Genomic DNA, 16,978 nt, shown 5'->3' on the forward strand with positions numbered 1-16,978 from the left:
ATGGTTTTGAAAGAGTGCTGCCTTTGCAGACACTTCAGTACTGATGACGCTGGGTCAGCACAGGCAACAGCACACACAGCAGACAAGCGAAAGGCACAAAATCATTGTAATTTCCTAATAGGTCTGTATTGCCCTTTCTCCACCAACCTGGAAGCTCCTGGATGGTGTCTCATGGCTTCCAGTGGTCTTCAGAATGCACACGTGAGATGATGGTGGCCACCACCATTCAAAACTTTTAAATACTATTTATTTACATTTCCTTTCCTGTATTTGTCACCAAGATCCTACTAGCCCTACTAGCTGAGAAATGAGCCCTCTGATGTTGCCACCCTCAATGTGGCCATGTCATCAACAAGGTTTTCCTCACACACATGACCTACAGTACAGGCTGGACAGGGTTAACCCAGTGCTACCTGGCATCAGTTTGCCTTTGAATTGCTGTCAAACAGCTATATTGTCTCCTCAAAAATATTATTCTTCAGGAACCAACTGTCCCACCATCCTAAAACCCAAAATGTACCCATGTGCTCCATCCCTAGGGGAGCATGGTCAACCTGACTGCTCCTCTTAAGAGCCTCCCTGAAGAGCCTGGGAAAAAGCATACATCCCCAACTCCTGGAGACTGCACGAATGCAATAGCTCCTCTCTGCTTGCTCATGGTAGACCTCTGGCAGCTGTTGATAAATGCCGTTTCAGGATGGGCTGTTGTTAGACACAGATACTTGCAGTTGTAAACCTCTCTCCAGCTGTGACCAAGCCAACCGCGGCCATATGGACTGGTGGGAGCACGGCTGGTTACGCGTGAAGGTGGCCCTTTGGTCAGATTTGGCAGCAGCACTACCCAGCGGCCCTCCATGCTCCAGAGTCACTTCCATAAATCATACATTGCCACACATCCCATGAATGATCTGGAAGCCGTCCATCTGGACCACGGGCACGGATCACCCACCTCTTGGCACTGTGGTGGTGGGCAACAGAAGCAGCACTGCGTGGGCAGCACAGGATGCTAAATGTCCTCTGATATTCTCAGGGATGTTCTCAGAGCAAGGCAGGGCACCAGTTCAAACCATCTTAGGCCTTCAACCAGCCCTGATCTTTCCACCACCCTTGGAGGAAGCGGAGGGGGGTGAGTCTACCTCAACTGACATCAGCCTTTCTGCACAGAGAAACCCAGGTGCTTGGGAAGCAAACTCGCGTCTAACAAAGAAAAAAACCCACCTTTCACACCCTCCTATTCCAGCTCTTTTCTGCCTAGAGCAAATTGTTGTTGTTGCTGTTGTCGCTTTCCAGTGGAAAGGAGCAGCTTAGCCTTTGTGGTTTAAAAATACCGTTTGCCTTCTTCCCCACAGATGGCAAACTCTTTGGTTTCTGCCACCACAAAACATACAAATAAATCATCAAGATATGATCTGCTAACATATTCAAAATGATGTTTGGCCTGAATATTTTTTTTTTAGCTTCAAACATCCATTTCATTCCATAATGAATACAGGCTTCGTCTCGTAATGTTTCATTTTTCATACATTCAGCAAAATTGCTTAACTGATACATATTTTCCAAAACATCTTTATTTCTACCCTAAAAACATGCAAATCAAAGACTCACACACTTATGTAACGTGCAGAATTCCCTACTGCTTGTTCAACCACTAAATTATAAAATATTCAGGATACCTACATTATTTTACAAAATTAATTCAGTATTCAGACTTTCTGATGTAAATCACGTTAAGATACATGGATAGAATGTTACAGGCCTCTCCTTGCAGCTATATCCATTTTTCTTTGCTCCCCTCTCTGAAGGACAACCTTCCAGCAGCCGCCCATGCGCTCTGCGTGCCGGCAGCCGTATCGGAAACGCCGGCAAGGCACATCCAGCCCTCACTTTCTAAGCTTAATGCCCTTTGCAATTCTTGTCTGAGCAGTTGTTCGCTGAAGACAAGAAGACTTATTTCTATTCATTCCCTGCATAATCCACCTTATGAATTTACACCTCACCTACCCGCACATTCAAGGACCCAGAAATACAAAATATTTCCTACTGTGTTTTAAACCCACATCCTCCTGGATACAAGATAAGAGCTTAATAGCTTTGACACTGCGCTGTTTTCATATTCATGCATAAGTTATGGATACGGCAACAGATCAGCACTTCTTTGTGCGTCTCATTGGCTCTGGTTCGCTGCCTTAAACTGTCTGAGTCAAGGCCACGTTTTAATGCCATAGACGCTCTATTCAAATACCAGTATGACCACATTTTAAAAGCCACCCTGTACCACTTCATTGCCGCAGATGTCCTTTACATCTGGCAAGGGCCGTTTCTCTGCATGTCAACAGTAATTCAGTTTAACAGCTGTCTCTTTTGACAAGCTTAGTGTCAGACTCTAAAATGACAGGGTGACAGTTTTCCTTTTCTTTAACAGAACATAGTGCAAATTAACCATTTGAATGCAGGATCACCGAACGCCTCCCGAATACAGTTTTCAGAGTCAACTGAATAGGATTTAGGAATTGTTGGTATTAACAACCAAAGATGCAAACCTGTAGTGGCTGACAAATCATGGAATTTCTCCTGGAATTTCTCCTGTAATTCTCTGCTGAGATTCATACCTGAAATCTAAGTGTTCGACACCCAGAAAACCTGAAATTGATATGAAATAAGTAACAGAGATAAACATTGGGAATGTGCAAACTGGTATAATAAGTACTTTTCCTGCATTGCATAAATACACAGGAGAATTTTCTGTGGATTTGGTTAAAGAGCTTGTTAATACAAGCAGCTAATGGCATTGTGTGTGTCAGCTTTCAAATGACACACTGTGCACACATCTTTCACAAGTGCCAGACGCACAAGAGCACCTCAGCATAATTTCTCGAGGACTAAAACTACGCCTAAGATGATACTGTACGTCTTAATGGCAGAAACCTTTAGCATCAAAACCAGCTTGCGGCCAGTAACAAAGTGCCACTGTGATTTATGAACCACCAATAAATGCTACAAAGACACTGCTTTACTCTGGTCCAAGAGGAGCTTTACGGGGCTGGTTGTATTAGGGTACATAAAAGGGAATTAAAACCATGTTACACTACACTTATTTAAACCACATACTGATGCGAGTCGTACATTGAGCCTCTTCATTGCCTTAATGTTATACCTGGACTGCCACAACGAGGAGGAAGGATGCCTCCCTGATTTGGTTCTTGTTCTTTTGAAACTGATGGCAAACCTCAAAGTAACTGCAGGGGGACCAGATTCCAGCTCACACAGTTTATGTTATCTTAAAGAACTATGAAAGCCTCCCTCCTGTTTGTTCCTGGGCAAGCAGTTATATCTAAAACACTGCAAACAAAAACCGGCTGACGGCACGGTACAGAGAGCATAACATTTAAATTGCTTTTGTTTGCTTATTTATATGTTGTCATAAATACTGCACGTGCCACCCATTGCCACAACATCTGGGCATCTCCTAATACTTAGAAAGATTCACACTCAAACGCCTGTTACTGTCTCTAAAAACCTGCTCGTTCGTATGAGCTGGAATGGAGAGTTCTCATTTCTCAGTCTCATAATACAGTCAGGCTCTTCCTCTTTTATTTAGCTCTTTTTAACCTGCAGAAAAAATCGCTTAGGTCTCTTATACAGTAAAACTTGAGTGTCTGTGCACTGCAGGAGCTGGGACAGAGATCCTGGTGGTGGCAATCTCCCTGCTTGCTCCATTCTTACTGATGTACCCCCTCCATCCGTTTCCATGGCCTGGGAATTCATACTTTCATAGCCAGAGGTGAACCTCTGTAAAGGGAACATATTGCTAGTGTTTTATTAATACATCACGAGGCTAAGTCAGCTCCAAACACATATTTTTAAAGCAACATCAGCCCCGTGGGAGTGTGCAGGTTGCTGGCTTTGGAGGGGTAGGTTGTTATTAGTATTGCACACTTATAGCTGAGCTACACAAAGCCTATGGAATCGTTTTAAGTAGTTAACCTTCCTAAAACCCGCCCGAAACACTAAAAAAATCTATAACTTAAGCTAAACAGAGTACTATTCAGCTGTAAATTTTATGGCTACTATCTCCACCTCTTATGAAGTGTGAAAAGAGGCTTCGTATCTGTCAGTCTTCTCTCAGAAATGACTTTCGCTGATTACTTAAACTTTCGTTAAATAAGCTTTCCACAAGCTGTAAAAACAGAACACAGTAGGGAAAAAATTGGCTCTCTTTTAGAAGTGCTGTAAAGTCTCTTTTTGAATGAGTAATTAGAAATGTGTAAGCTCTTTTATGGATATGTGAGAAGCACACACAAAAAATTTGACATTCCATGCAAGTATTTCTGTGTTCTATCAAATTTCATTGTATTTCGCAGAGACCAAAACTATACAGACCCAAAATACACATACATTAGTGGACATGGGTTATTTGCCAAGAAGGAATTTACATACAGTACAAGTAAAACATCCTAATTTAAATCCACGACAATGGTTACTCACATTCTTAAAGAGAAATCAGAGTTGTTTGTCTTTCCGCTCATATTTATACAGATTGCAAAGCTGTTGAAAGAGCACAATTTGAGCTGGGCCTTTCCAACTGCTTACTGTTATTTTTATTGCCATTGTCAGCTATCTTTTCCATATTGAGATTCAAGCTTAGATGAAGATGTTCTGATTTCCCAAACCCATACACGAACACAAAGAGATGCCATCACGATGCTGCGGTCAGGCAGGGAGCAGGCAGTGGGGAAACCTGAGTCCACTGCTGGCGCTCATCCCCTTGAAAAATCCAAAAAATCCCTAGTTAAACCAACACACTTTTCCAGCTACACTTACACACACACACGCAAATGGTCCATTCCCAAACCAGACTCTGCGGAGGCTCAGTGACCCTCTTGTACCCTCATAGCTTTGGGTCCCTCTCCTTCCCCTTAAAACTCATGTTATTTGCACTGAAAAATTGCTTTAACTTTGAATCTCATTATCAGCTCCATAGAGGGAGGCAAGTTTCTTCATCTAAAAATAAGTGAAATAAACCTATAGATGAGGGGAGATGGGTGCTACCCCTGCGTGATTTCCCACCTCTCTGGGAGAGGGGACAGTGCATCTCGGGGACTCCAAGATGGAAATTCTCCCCCTCTCCAAACTGGTAGGATGTTTGCCTGAAAAGCCAGTGGATGTCACGCTGGGTACACGTACTGTGCGCTATAAATAGTAATGTCCTCTATGCTCCTCTCCATGGAAAAATCTGCAGGAGGGGAAATGGTCTCAAATCTGTGTAGTTTTCAAGCCAAAGAGAGCCAGCTTCATTCTCTCCGCGGTGGGGAAGCTGTAGGTGGGGGGTATGAGGAGCTGGGGGAGAAAGCAGGTCCCAGCTAATGAATCTAAGAGTGAAGAGCTGCCCCCACACCAATCCCCCCGTCGCTGGTGGCTCCTGCAGCAGTTTGCCTTCCCTCCCAGGAGCAAACTCAGGCCTTCCCTGAGGAAAAGTGCATCGTTATGCGGTGGCATTAACTGCCGCATGGCTCCTCGCTCCCCAGAGCATCCCTGTTCGAGGGAAGCACACCCTGAAGAGCAGCTGCCGCCAGACACTACTGCCCCTCTGAATCCCGTAGATTTCCAGCGTGGAAATAATGCTGAGGACTCCTGAGGAGAGCAAAGAGCGCCGTAGTGCGCTCTCCCTTCTCCCAGTAAAGGTATTAATGCCTTTATTATTATTATTAATCCCCAAGAGAGTGATTCAGACCCCACCTGCAAAGTTCAACAGGACTGTTGACAGCAGAGCAATGCCACCACTCCCGCTCCCCACGGCGCTGCTCCGAGCAACTTCTCCTGCCAAGCATTCACAGACGCATTTTTGTGCCAAGTCTGTTATAAAACCAGCCACAGTGTGAATGTTTTCAAGTACGAGAACAAAAGTATTAGAAAGGAAAAGGCTTCGCACATCTTTAGTGTGGAGAATGTATTTAGCACTCCCAGAAGCTATTAGATGGGGCGATACAGGCAATTTATTGTTTTGTCAATACCTTTTATTTTGATTTAATAACTTACGAAACCTACAGGCTATCTCAGCGCAGCCCATAGCGCAGCCTCAACTTTCTTTACACAACCCCACTTAACTTTCAAACACTTTAACTTTCAGGTCAAATCTCTGCCATATTGATAAATGGGTCTATTTAATTTTTTTATCACTGAAGAATTCTCTCTGGTGTCTTTTTCCCTATCAGATTTCATCCACAACATAACAGGATACTTATTATATTTTGTTATCCGCCACGCACGCAAAAAGAGTCGCTACAGAAAGCACAGATGGCGTGGTGAAACATCTGTAATTTGTCTGCAATAGCATCATTCTTACAGACGTTTCATACAGAAAGAAGTACAATGTTTTCAGCAATAATGTGTAAAAACACAGGGCAGAAAAGCCTACTACGGGCTATTAACTGGAGACTATCCTGTCCTAACAAGTAAACAAGTCCAAGTGTTTTACCCTTACGATGCATTACCACGCTCGATATTGAGGCCCCGAGTGAGGTTTAATCTTATTTGGCTATCTGACTACTGCCTCATTAAGCAAACTAAGAAAAACAGCCGCAAAGTCAACAATTTTTTAGATATTATTGTAAATAATCACCTAGTTTTCCCACCAATAATCAGGACCAAAAATATAATCCTTATAGCCTCAGGTATGCTATATGTGTTTAACCTTTACTTTAAAATGGTATTAAATGCTGAACGCTGTGGCTACTGTAAAGATCGTAAAAACAGATACTGTAGGAATATATCAGTGTTTAATGACAAGTTACAAAGAGTGCTACTGAAAGAAAAGCAAGAGCAAGAAAGGTTAAATAAACAGAAACCACAGTGCCTCCCATCTTTCTTACATTAATTTTCAATAACTATAAAGTAAAAATTCTGCTCGATATGAGCTGATTTCCCGGATCTGTGCATTAAATATTTACTTCTAACTATAAACTTATGTGAGACCCAAACAAAAACTAATTTGCATTATTAATGATGCAAGAAATGTGATGCTTGGTCCCTTAAGACTTGTAATAAAGAAGAAAATGTTAGAGATTTACTTTCTTTTTCATTTTAAAAGGCAAGTTAAAATGATAAAACTTATTTAATTAACAGAGTCTCTATTTATGAACTAGTTGTTTCTGCCAGCAAGAATGTTTTTTTTTAAAAAAAAAACCTGTCTGAAATGAGGCTGAGACTACAAAGGGTCCATTTTCAGCTTGGGAGTCTCAAGGGGAAAATCAAAGGGTTTCTTTCTTTCAACAGTTTAGGTGAGATGATATTTTGAGATGTTGACAGCTGCCAAACTGCAGAACCGGTGAAGAACTACCAAACCAAAATCATTTTTATCTTTCTGAATTTTTCTCAATATCCATCTCAACTTCTTTTTACAGCTCACGACTGAAATTTCTACTCAGTTAAGAGGTTTTTCCCCTCCTTCAATGCTTGTGTGTACTGCTTTGGGCCAAAAATGAGCTCTTTCTCTTCTGAAATTAACCATAAATAATAGAGAAACATTATTACTACCTATTGATAGTGTTTCTATTACAGGAATGCATTAACTGCCACCTATTTCTTCCTCCTTATGTGCTCAGTGTGGAACCAGATTTCAATGGTTAATCACCTTAATCATCTCTATCACACTGAATGTTCTCACTATGTTTGCTCACAAGACATTAGCAGAACTAACTGCCTTTGCTTTAGAAAACAAAATAGAGATAAAAGGCAGCATTTAAAACTTTTCTATTTTTCTGACAGAAGCTGTTTATTACATTCAAAACAAGCCAGCCCTTAGTTAATAATAATAATAATAATAATAATGCTCTCAATACAGCTTATACTATTCTTCATATGCCATTTTCTTGCTAAATCCTACTTCCTCTGCTAAAGCCATCGCTCCTTTTCTAACTCCTTCATCTCCATAACCAGCTTTGTGGTGTCTTCTCATTTGCTTCAGACATCTTCCCTGCTCTTCCTCTTAAAGGCTCTTCAACCGCAATCAGAAAGTGTGCGTTTCTTTCTTCATCACATATTCATTAACCAAATCAAAGTTGAACAAACCCTTTCCTCTCACTGTTCAAGCTCTCAGCCTCAGCAACAGCCTCTGCTGAGGCTTCTTCCACCTGCCTTCCATCATGTCTTCCCTCTTGATTTCACACCTCTATCTTGAAGAGGACCTCTTTAATCTTCCTCCAAGCAACCATTTCTTTCTAAACTTGTCCGTTAAGAGTTGGTCCCAGGCGTCCCTCTATCCTAACCCCCACTTGCTCCTCCCTTGCCTGTGCTCTGGTAGGACCCATCTCCTTCTGCTTCACTTCCACCAAAGCCAACTCACACAACACCAGACTGAAGAAGTCCAGAGTCCTGCTGGTGAGTGAGCCTTCACCGTTGCTTTAGCAGATCCAGTTTCTGATGTATTTTGCCGCTACAACAGAGAGCATGAAGGAGCATTTTCTGAGCTTGTGGCCCTCCCCACTGTGACACAGAGGATCTTCTGGATTTTGCATTGTGAGATCTGATGCAAATATTATTTGGAAATGGCAAATTTGAATTTTGCTGCCACCAGCTCCTCAGAATTTGGATTAATTCTGCTTGGTGGCACTTCTTCATAAAGAAATCTTTATGTTGGATTAAAAAGTAATCCAAGAACAGTGGCCTTGAACTGATTATTGTCCACTGCAGACACTGAATATCTTTAATAAAACAAATTTTCTTACATATTGTCATGAGACCTTAATGCCCAGTAAAGACAGTGGTGTGAGAGAGACAATAGTACCTCAGCTACACTCACAGACCTCTTCCGATCAGTGAAGCAGGGACTAACTCACAGTTACACAATGAATTAGAATGGATTTATATATTTTTTTTTTGAAGTGTATAAGTGCAGAGGGCAGCACCGAACTGGTTTGGGAGAGTTGCTGTCTACACCACAAGAAAAGTGAGCTAATTTCTCCCTTTACAAGGAGACCTATCCACGCCCTTAAGATACTAAGCTAGTAAGACATCATAATATAAAGACTTCCTTACCTCTGAAAATAAGGCAGATATGTATACAAAGATTACTAATTCAGTATTTTTAAGATTAATAAAACACATGAAGGCTCTCAAAATTATGTCTCAAAATTCAGCAAACATATATCTAACTGGTCGAAGCGGATGGCCAGAGGAGACCACAGCCTTTGCCCTCTTCCATCATTAATTGGTATTTTTAATATCCTCAGAGGATGACCCTCCTGCTAGCACAGGTCCATGCACAGCACACTGCCTGCATCCTCTCCCAGGGCCAGGAGGACCTTTGCCTTGGCCATCAGGTCCTAGTGATGCTGCTCCCCCAAGACGAACACTCAACGCAAATAGGAGTCAAACAAGAGTTGTGTTTGCCTCCCATTCTTCCTCTGCTTTAGCTCTAGCCATTTACATTTGAAAACAGTATCTGACACTCCCACGAACCAGGTATTTTTCTTTTCTGTTTGAACCTGAATGAAAAAAGTCCAAATCCCCAGGTGTCTGACATCAAAGCATGGTAGAAGAAAACTGTGGGGATGGTGCTCTGGCATTAATATGGCACTAGAAAGGAAGAGCAGATGGGCAGTGAGGAAGCAAATCCTGTTGAAATATGATTAAGTGACACTGAAGATAAGGAAAACCATGAAAACTAAAGGGCAAGTAAGGAGATTTTAAGTGCAATATAAAAGGGGATTTGTGGCACATGTAATTCCCCCTTTAAATGTTGATTAAACATAGATATTTTTTCCCTCTCAGTTACAGACCATTTTGTTCCTGCCTATGCTTTCTGCAAGCATCAGTGAAAGCAAAAGTACCTTTACAACTGAAGACGAGAACAGGAGACACAAAGAGGAGAACGTGCCATAAAGTATCCTTAGCGTTCTGAGGAGAAAAGCTCATGGTTTTCTGGAAGATGATGGTTTCGTTGCAACCACACTCCAAATCAAGCCTTATCAATCGCCATTTACGACTAGGCAAGCCTGGCTTCTGATCAGGTTGTTTCTTTCATGTCATTAGAAGGTCTGCTGTAAGTATAATAGGATGGAGGACCTTGAATTTGTTTGTTTTTAAACAGTTTGTTCTAATGCAATCGGTTGTACATTTCAATAAATTACTAACTGTGAATGAATCCTCCTTCTTAACATGAACACAAACAGGTTTTATTCTCCTGTTTCTGTACGTGCTCACCTCCATCAAACCCGGGCTTTTTCTTTAAAGCTCATTTACAGACGTACAGAACAAGCAGCCCTCTCATTTCCTGGTAGGACAACCTGCTCAAGAGGTGGCCTTTCAGAGTGCTTCATCTCATCATTTCTATTGTTTTTCTCTTCCCCTCCAGAGAGGAAGACTTAATTCGGTCTTTAAATTTAGCAGGATGCCTGGTAAAGGGGGAAGACAGGGAGGGAGCAGGGGATGGATGGAGAGAGAGAGGGGAAATACCTTGTGTCACTTTTTTTGTGCCATTCCCATACATTTCACTGACATTTTCCACAATCATAAATCCAAAGGGTTCCTCACACATCTCTCCAAACTGTGCTGGATCACCACTCTGCTCCAGCATGAAGTCAGGATGGAGGGGAAGAAGGGAAGGCGGGTGTGTGCCGACAGGGCTGTTTGCCCCAGCGCTCCAGGAGATGAGACACCCCCATCAACCCTGCAAAAGTACCACTATACCGAGATAAATATGTACCGTTCTCTGGAGCGCAAATCCATATTTATATTTGCTTTGTATGGGAAATCCTAACTCATGCCTGTGACCGGGCAAGCGTGACGTGTGCTCAGCGATTGCTCGTGGCCAGTTAGAAACATCACATAATCCACCACAGGTTTAAAACATAATTTAAACCTGCCAAGTCTCATAACTTCCAAAAAGCAAAAATTTGCCATAAAGAGAATGGTTTCCTCTTACTAGATTTTCTGTTCAGATCTCTGGCGCACAGGCTCGCCACCAAAGAAGTCTTTTATGCGAGCACATAATCAACGGAAGCCTTCGTTTTTGCTGCGGTTAGATTTAATGCGATAATGAATATTCCAGTGTCAGCTCCGGGTAAACTGATGGGGTTTCACCTCAGATTCCCTCCTTTGAATGTCTCACACAGGCACACACATGCTGAGTGGTAAATAATTTAGCAGCATCAGCAGAAGGACACCTGAGATGTATTCAAAATGCAGGTGTACTTGCCTGCCCCGTGTCCCCGCGCGTGTAAACAGCGGCAGCAGCACAGCAAAGAGTGTAAGGGCTTTATTACCTGTTTGTATCTGCCTCTTGCAACAGAGAACTCATGGGAAAAATGCACGGCTTCAGCACGATGCCTGAGGAAAATCCACCTCTGGGTGCACCACAGCCATCCACGAGGGCTCCGTTGGGCTCCTGATGGCTCAGAGAAGGTCTGGGCAGGGAAGCCGGGTGCTGTTGTCCCAGACTAACACCACAGCCGTGAGGAATGCACGTTCCCTAATTAGCGGCATCTATTTTTATTACCATTTGCAGAACTACAGATCATATTTTGCACTCATTTGAGAGTCTCTCTGCAGTTTGCGAACGTTAACCCACCCCATATGAAGCGAATTCTTTCATCTCCATTTTACAGACCTGGAATGAGGTTGAATTAATATTACTGTGAAAAGCTCCGCTGCCAGATTTCTCTGCTTGTGCCACCTTATTTTACTCTCATTACCTAACTAGGGCTGCCTCGGGGAGAAGATTTCCGACATAGTTGTTAGGGATCTGCTATTTCTTTGGGCTTTTCACCTTATTGGCGGTTATTGGCTGATGTTTTTCCTCTCCATTTTCTTTTTGCCAGTTTCAAATTTCCACTCCAACACCAAATGCTTTCCTCTTTTTCCTACCACTGTTAACACTAGACCGATCAAACAAACACAAATGTGTTTTCTCAAGAAATAATCATTAAGCATATCATGTAGTTTCGTTCAAGTGACAGCTGAATATTTGTTTTGCTAATAGGTAATTTTCAATTAATGCACGGAGTCATTTCTGAAAGAACATTGTGATGTTTCCATGGTTTTAAAGTGGCAAAACACTAGTCATTTTCTGACAAAATTCCAGTGCAAATTGCTCATAAGAATCCACTGGGACACTCTAACCTCTGACGGGGAGCATCCCCGTGGCATGGGAACACGGATCCCATGGCAAGGCATCTACCAACAATGCGCAAACAACTGCAGTATTCAGGGTTTGTGTTTGAGGTGCATGGATGCTCGTGCTGCTCCATTCAAATGATTAGTAATGAAGTTACTAAAGTTAAGGGTTATTCCCATTTAAGGCTCATAAACAACCCTTCTCTGTGCTGGAAGAATAACAAAATCTCCAATAGAAATTGTTCGATTGATATATTTTCAATGAGAAGGCTGGACAAAAGAATGATTGTTATCCTGCCATTAGAAACCAAAGATGCTCCAGCTTGCAGAGGCTCCTGAGGCTCTAAAAACATGCCAGGAGCTCCACCAGCTGAGCATCACCCTCTGGAGATCCAAGGGGCTCCATCCTTGAGCCTACCAAGGTCACCTCCTGCCTGGGATAAAATAGGCAGTGTTTGATTGACATTTTATTAAGAATTAAATAGCAGTTTACCATCTTTCACAATGTTTCTTCTAACCTTACGAACTGGTGTGATTTGGGAATAAATTACACAGGAAAATGTCTTTAATCCTGGACACCACCATCACTTCCCCTCTAAACCCAGGACCTGACACCTGACCAGCAAAACCTAAGGACATTCCGAAGCTACAGAAACGATTACAATTGTTGCCATATCACCTTCCCAATAACCTTCCCCTAAAATTACAGGTTAGAGAGATGTCTGTAATCACTGCCTGAAGCAGAGAGGCGCATTACCAAAACAACAAACCTCTAATCAACAGAGTGGGAGAAGTGCAGGAAAGAAAAATAACTCCTTAACAAACAAGTTGCGATAGTTTAAAAAAAAAAAATAAATCTGATTTGACACATAGCTGTAGCACCTCACAGCTGCAGAATTAAAATGCTGGAAAAACCGAGCATCGTAAATTTGTGTCTACTTGGGAATCCAATTTGCTGGAATTATACTTTTGGATGGAAGTGCTTACAGGTTTCTGTATTCAGTAGCAGGAGAAGCAATGCTATTAACAGGCTGACCCTGCTCTGAAGTGGTGCAACAGAGAGCTGGTAAAAAATATATATATCAAATGTTTAGTTTTCAGTTAAAACTGAAGAAAATATATATTTTCTAAACCGAAAAAAATGCTCAATTTCAAGCTAATTGAGATGAAAAGATAGCTAACTGGGTGTCCAGAAAGCAGAGTTTTAGGCCCTTTTATAAAAGTCTTCAGCTGGAAGACTAATTTGCCAGAAAGATCACGTTGAAAATAATATTTTAAAAATATTTGCAATGCCACAATTTATGGGCTAAAAATTAATAAAGTTGGATAGCAGAAGCTATAAATTATCTGGCAAGAAAATCTGGAAACAATCAGCTATTTTCTATCTTCCATCAATACACTGTGCTTTGCTACACAATGATTTCCACGATAAGATGTGAGTTTGCCTTGAACGCGTTTTGCAACCTATTAACTTGATTCATTAAGTAAATGAAAAGATTACCATTGACTTCAATGAGCGCAGGATTAGATTCTGTTCCCATTCACAGTGGGGAAAAAAAAAATCTTAATGATTATTTATGCCAGAAATTCCAATGTAAAAAGCAAAATTGGTGCAAATGTGTTGAAGAATCTGAAGAGAAAAATGAGCAGAGTGGATATAAAATACCACTCCGCTAAAAATTATAAGATTACTAATTACTCTGAATAAGCTTATAGAAATGCTATAGATGTAATTAAATGGCACAAATATACTTCCAAATCCAATTATAGCAATGAAGCAATGATTATACAGTTGCATTAAGTGTTAAAATAAAATATGATGCTAGATAAATGGGTATATTAGAAAGGCATTATTAGATTTTCTTGCATTTATCCAGCATTGAGTGCCACCAGCCCTTGAAGCTAAGGACAAATAGAAGAAAACGGATTGAGGAGGAGGATTGAACTCTGCTGCTAAATATAGCAACACTGAGGTATTTCCACTAGAAAAAACAAAAGGAGGGACACCAGCTACCAATACATGACTTGCACAACAAGACAAGACACCGAGTCCTATTCACAGGCCAACAGCCCTGCCAGAATTCACAACTTTTGTAAATACCAGACTGCAGAAGAAGCAAAACTTGAAAAGAATTTACTGCAGAAAGTTGAAACATCGCAGAGAAAACACATATACCAATAAAGAGCCAATTATTGCAACCATCAATATTCGGCAGTGGACCATCAGAGGAAAAGATATGCAAATTCAATTAGGAGAAAATACAGTCGTGCCTATCATTTGGCAGAAGAGCATTACTTACAGACAGGAAAAGAGGCACGCGCTTTATTTGTATGCTTAAATAATAATATGATACTTTACCCGTTCTGTCAAGAAGTTAACATTTAGAGGAAACACATACACGCACAGTCACAGTGAGTCCCTTCTGATTTAAAACTAGAATAAGTCGTCTTTTTCTTTGCTTTCTCTCGTCTTTGAAATTCACACTAATTTCATGTATGTATTTATAAACATATACAGCATGTACCAGATTTGCCAGCTTTGGAATTCCAAGGGAAAGAGTCACCAATTGCCAGGAATTTGCTTAAGTCACTTACAGCCTTACCTGGTTTTAAAATTCAAACATAAACCAGGCACAGTTTGATTGGGGTTTTTTTTGAGGATTCCTTTCTGGTGAATTGTAAATGCTTCTTTGGGAGTTTTCCCATCAGTAAACACCTGGAGTTTATCCCTCTTTTGTAGTCACAGAGAGAGGGCTGGTAGGGGTTGCGGTTTGTAAGGTCACACAGACTGTGCATCTGCCCCCCCGGAACGTGTCCGTCCATGAGCATAACAAAACAGGGTGAAAAAAAGAATTAAAAAAAAACCCTTAAAATGGTCCTTCATTCTGCTTTCGCTATAGTTCTGTGAAGACAAACAGAAACAGCCACAGGCTCAGCTATGCTTTGGCTAAGCAAACCTCATAAATGTCTGACTTTCCCGTTACGGCCATGATTTCTAGAGGGAGATGAAATCTTTACTTCTCTCTAAATCGATGGGAGTCTCTCTCCTCCCTTCAGATGCCAGAATATGGAAGTAGAAGCCTATCCCTCTGAAGGCTGTATTTTATAATGCTCTGATGAGATGCCTTTTGATTTAGGGTTTGCATGAAGGAAGAAAAAGAATCCACATAGTCTGCCAGCTCATCTAACCCAGCTTTAATCACTTGCTGTGTAGACAGCTATATCTGAGCTAGTCATCTAAAATCCCTTTAAAGTCAATGGTGAGAAATAGATGTTTTTAGGACGCAATTAATTGATTGGAAGGAAGAGGGATCTATCATATATGGAAAAGAATTGTGGCCCAGAGGGTTCTGGTTTTCCTCATCTACTTTACAGGGAGTTCACACATCTGTATTGTGGTAGTCAAAGAAAGAGGCGAGAAGAATATCACTAATCTCTATTAACCAATCTCTCTTTTTTTTAAAACCTATTTTAGTGTTCCTTTTCCCTTCTGTTTCTACACCCAGTCTCTCCTGGGACACCAGTTCAATTTTTTACGTTGTCAGCCCATTCAATGGAAATGTTTTCATTCACCTGATGGTAACGAACACTCAGAGTACATATGACCACTCGCCTGCGCCAGTAGAACTGATCCATTAGGTTTAAAAACCAAGCTAACAGATAGTTTTGTGCCAGTTTTCACAGGAAGATTCAGAATAGGACAGATAAAAGTTTCTACTGGTTTACCATTCTCCCAAGGACCCACAGGCCCTTCAGCTCCCAGGACTTCAGGTCACATCCAAAATCATAATGGTTACATATAGCCTAAGGAGATGGGCTCTAATGATTTTAATGGAGACACAGTAAGATATTCCCCTGTCGGAGGATGTGGTACATCTGTCAACTTGAAAATAGAGGAAACTTCAGAAGAAAGAAAAATGAACAGTGACAAATTTGTCTTCATCAAGTAAGAACCAATGAAGTCAACTTGAAACAAGTTTTACCAGCCTTCAATATTGTGGAGACCCTCAAATGCCTTCTTTTTGCCTGATCTACCACCCAATGGATAGCCCTGTGCAATTCTGTTCTGCTTTTACAAGCTGGTGAACCAGCCTATTTCCTCTCTCCAAAGGGCAACCATTGTGCAGAAGATCTTTGAGAAATCTGCCGCACACTCTGACATAAGGGAGTAAGTTTTGTTTCATGTTTTCCTTATGCCGGGGCATTCATCTTCAAAGTGCCTTGCACGCAACCGAGGAGCCTTAGAAGCATATCAGGGGCAATTCAAAGAGCTTTGCATGGAGCAGGAGGGGGTTCCTGTTCAAAGCTGCAGCCTTGCATCTGCCGGAGAAGAGCAGATTCAAAACCGAAGAGGTCACTTCACCTACCTGTAGTGGGATCTCATATTCAGAAGACTCCAACTAAAAATAAGGGATATTTAGACAGCGTGATGACTGAAACCCTCTAGGCAACGCTCCTTCTCTCTCTCCCTCACACATAGACACACACAGAGCAATGTCTCCTTTAGAGAAAAACCCAAAACTGTAGGAGACTTAATGGCCTCCAGAAAACTTACTCACAGAGCAGCTCCATCTATAACATCCTCCTGGCTTGAGCACAAAAGTTTCCAATGAGCTGAACCGCCACAGACCTCTGCTCCAAACACCTGAAACAAGGGAACTAGAATAAACATTTGTTTAATAGTACGGAGTAGTAAAAACTGATTTCTTTCAGCTCAGTTTAATGCCATGTGGGGGAAATATTCTGCTTCGTTCAGAAATTACAATTGCCCGTTGTGCTTCCGGACCTGGAAGCTGGTGGATAACATAAGGGTTCTGCTAGGATGGGCATTATCTAAACACAGAGTAATACAGAGCTGCTTTCCCCA

The 16,978-nt window shown here is 41.5% G+C and overlaps 1 long non-coding RNA gene across 9 annotated transcripts in view; it reads right to left on the reverse strand.

Annotated features, from left to right (window-relative positions):
• Window positions 1-16,978, reverse strand: part of LOC128853213 (uncharacterized) — an 88,971-nt gene that overhangs the window by 18,570 nt on the left and 53,423 nt on the right. For 7 of the 9 annotated variants that reach the window (XR_008451532.1, XR_008451533.1, XR_008451538.1 and 4 more), the window contains exon 4: window positions 16,667-16,756. This is a non-coding gene — a long non-coding RNA (uncharacterized LOC128853213). The remainder of the gene's footprint in view (window positions 1-16,666; window positions 16,757-16,978) is intronic. The other 2 variants (XR_008451536.1, XR_008451534.1) reach the window with 1 other exon arrangement.

This window comes from Cuculus canorus, chromosome 10 (genome assembly GCF_017976375.1).
Source record: "Cuculus canorus isolate bCucCan1 chromosome 10, bCucCan1.pri, whole genome shotgun sequence".
Classification (NCBI taxonomy): domain Eukaryota; kingdom Metazoa; phylum Chordata; class Aves; order Cuculiformes; family Cuculidae; genus Cuculus; species Cuculus canorus.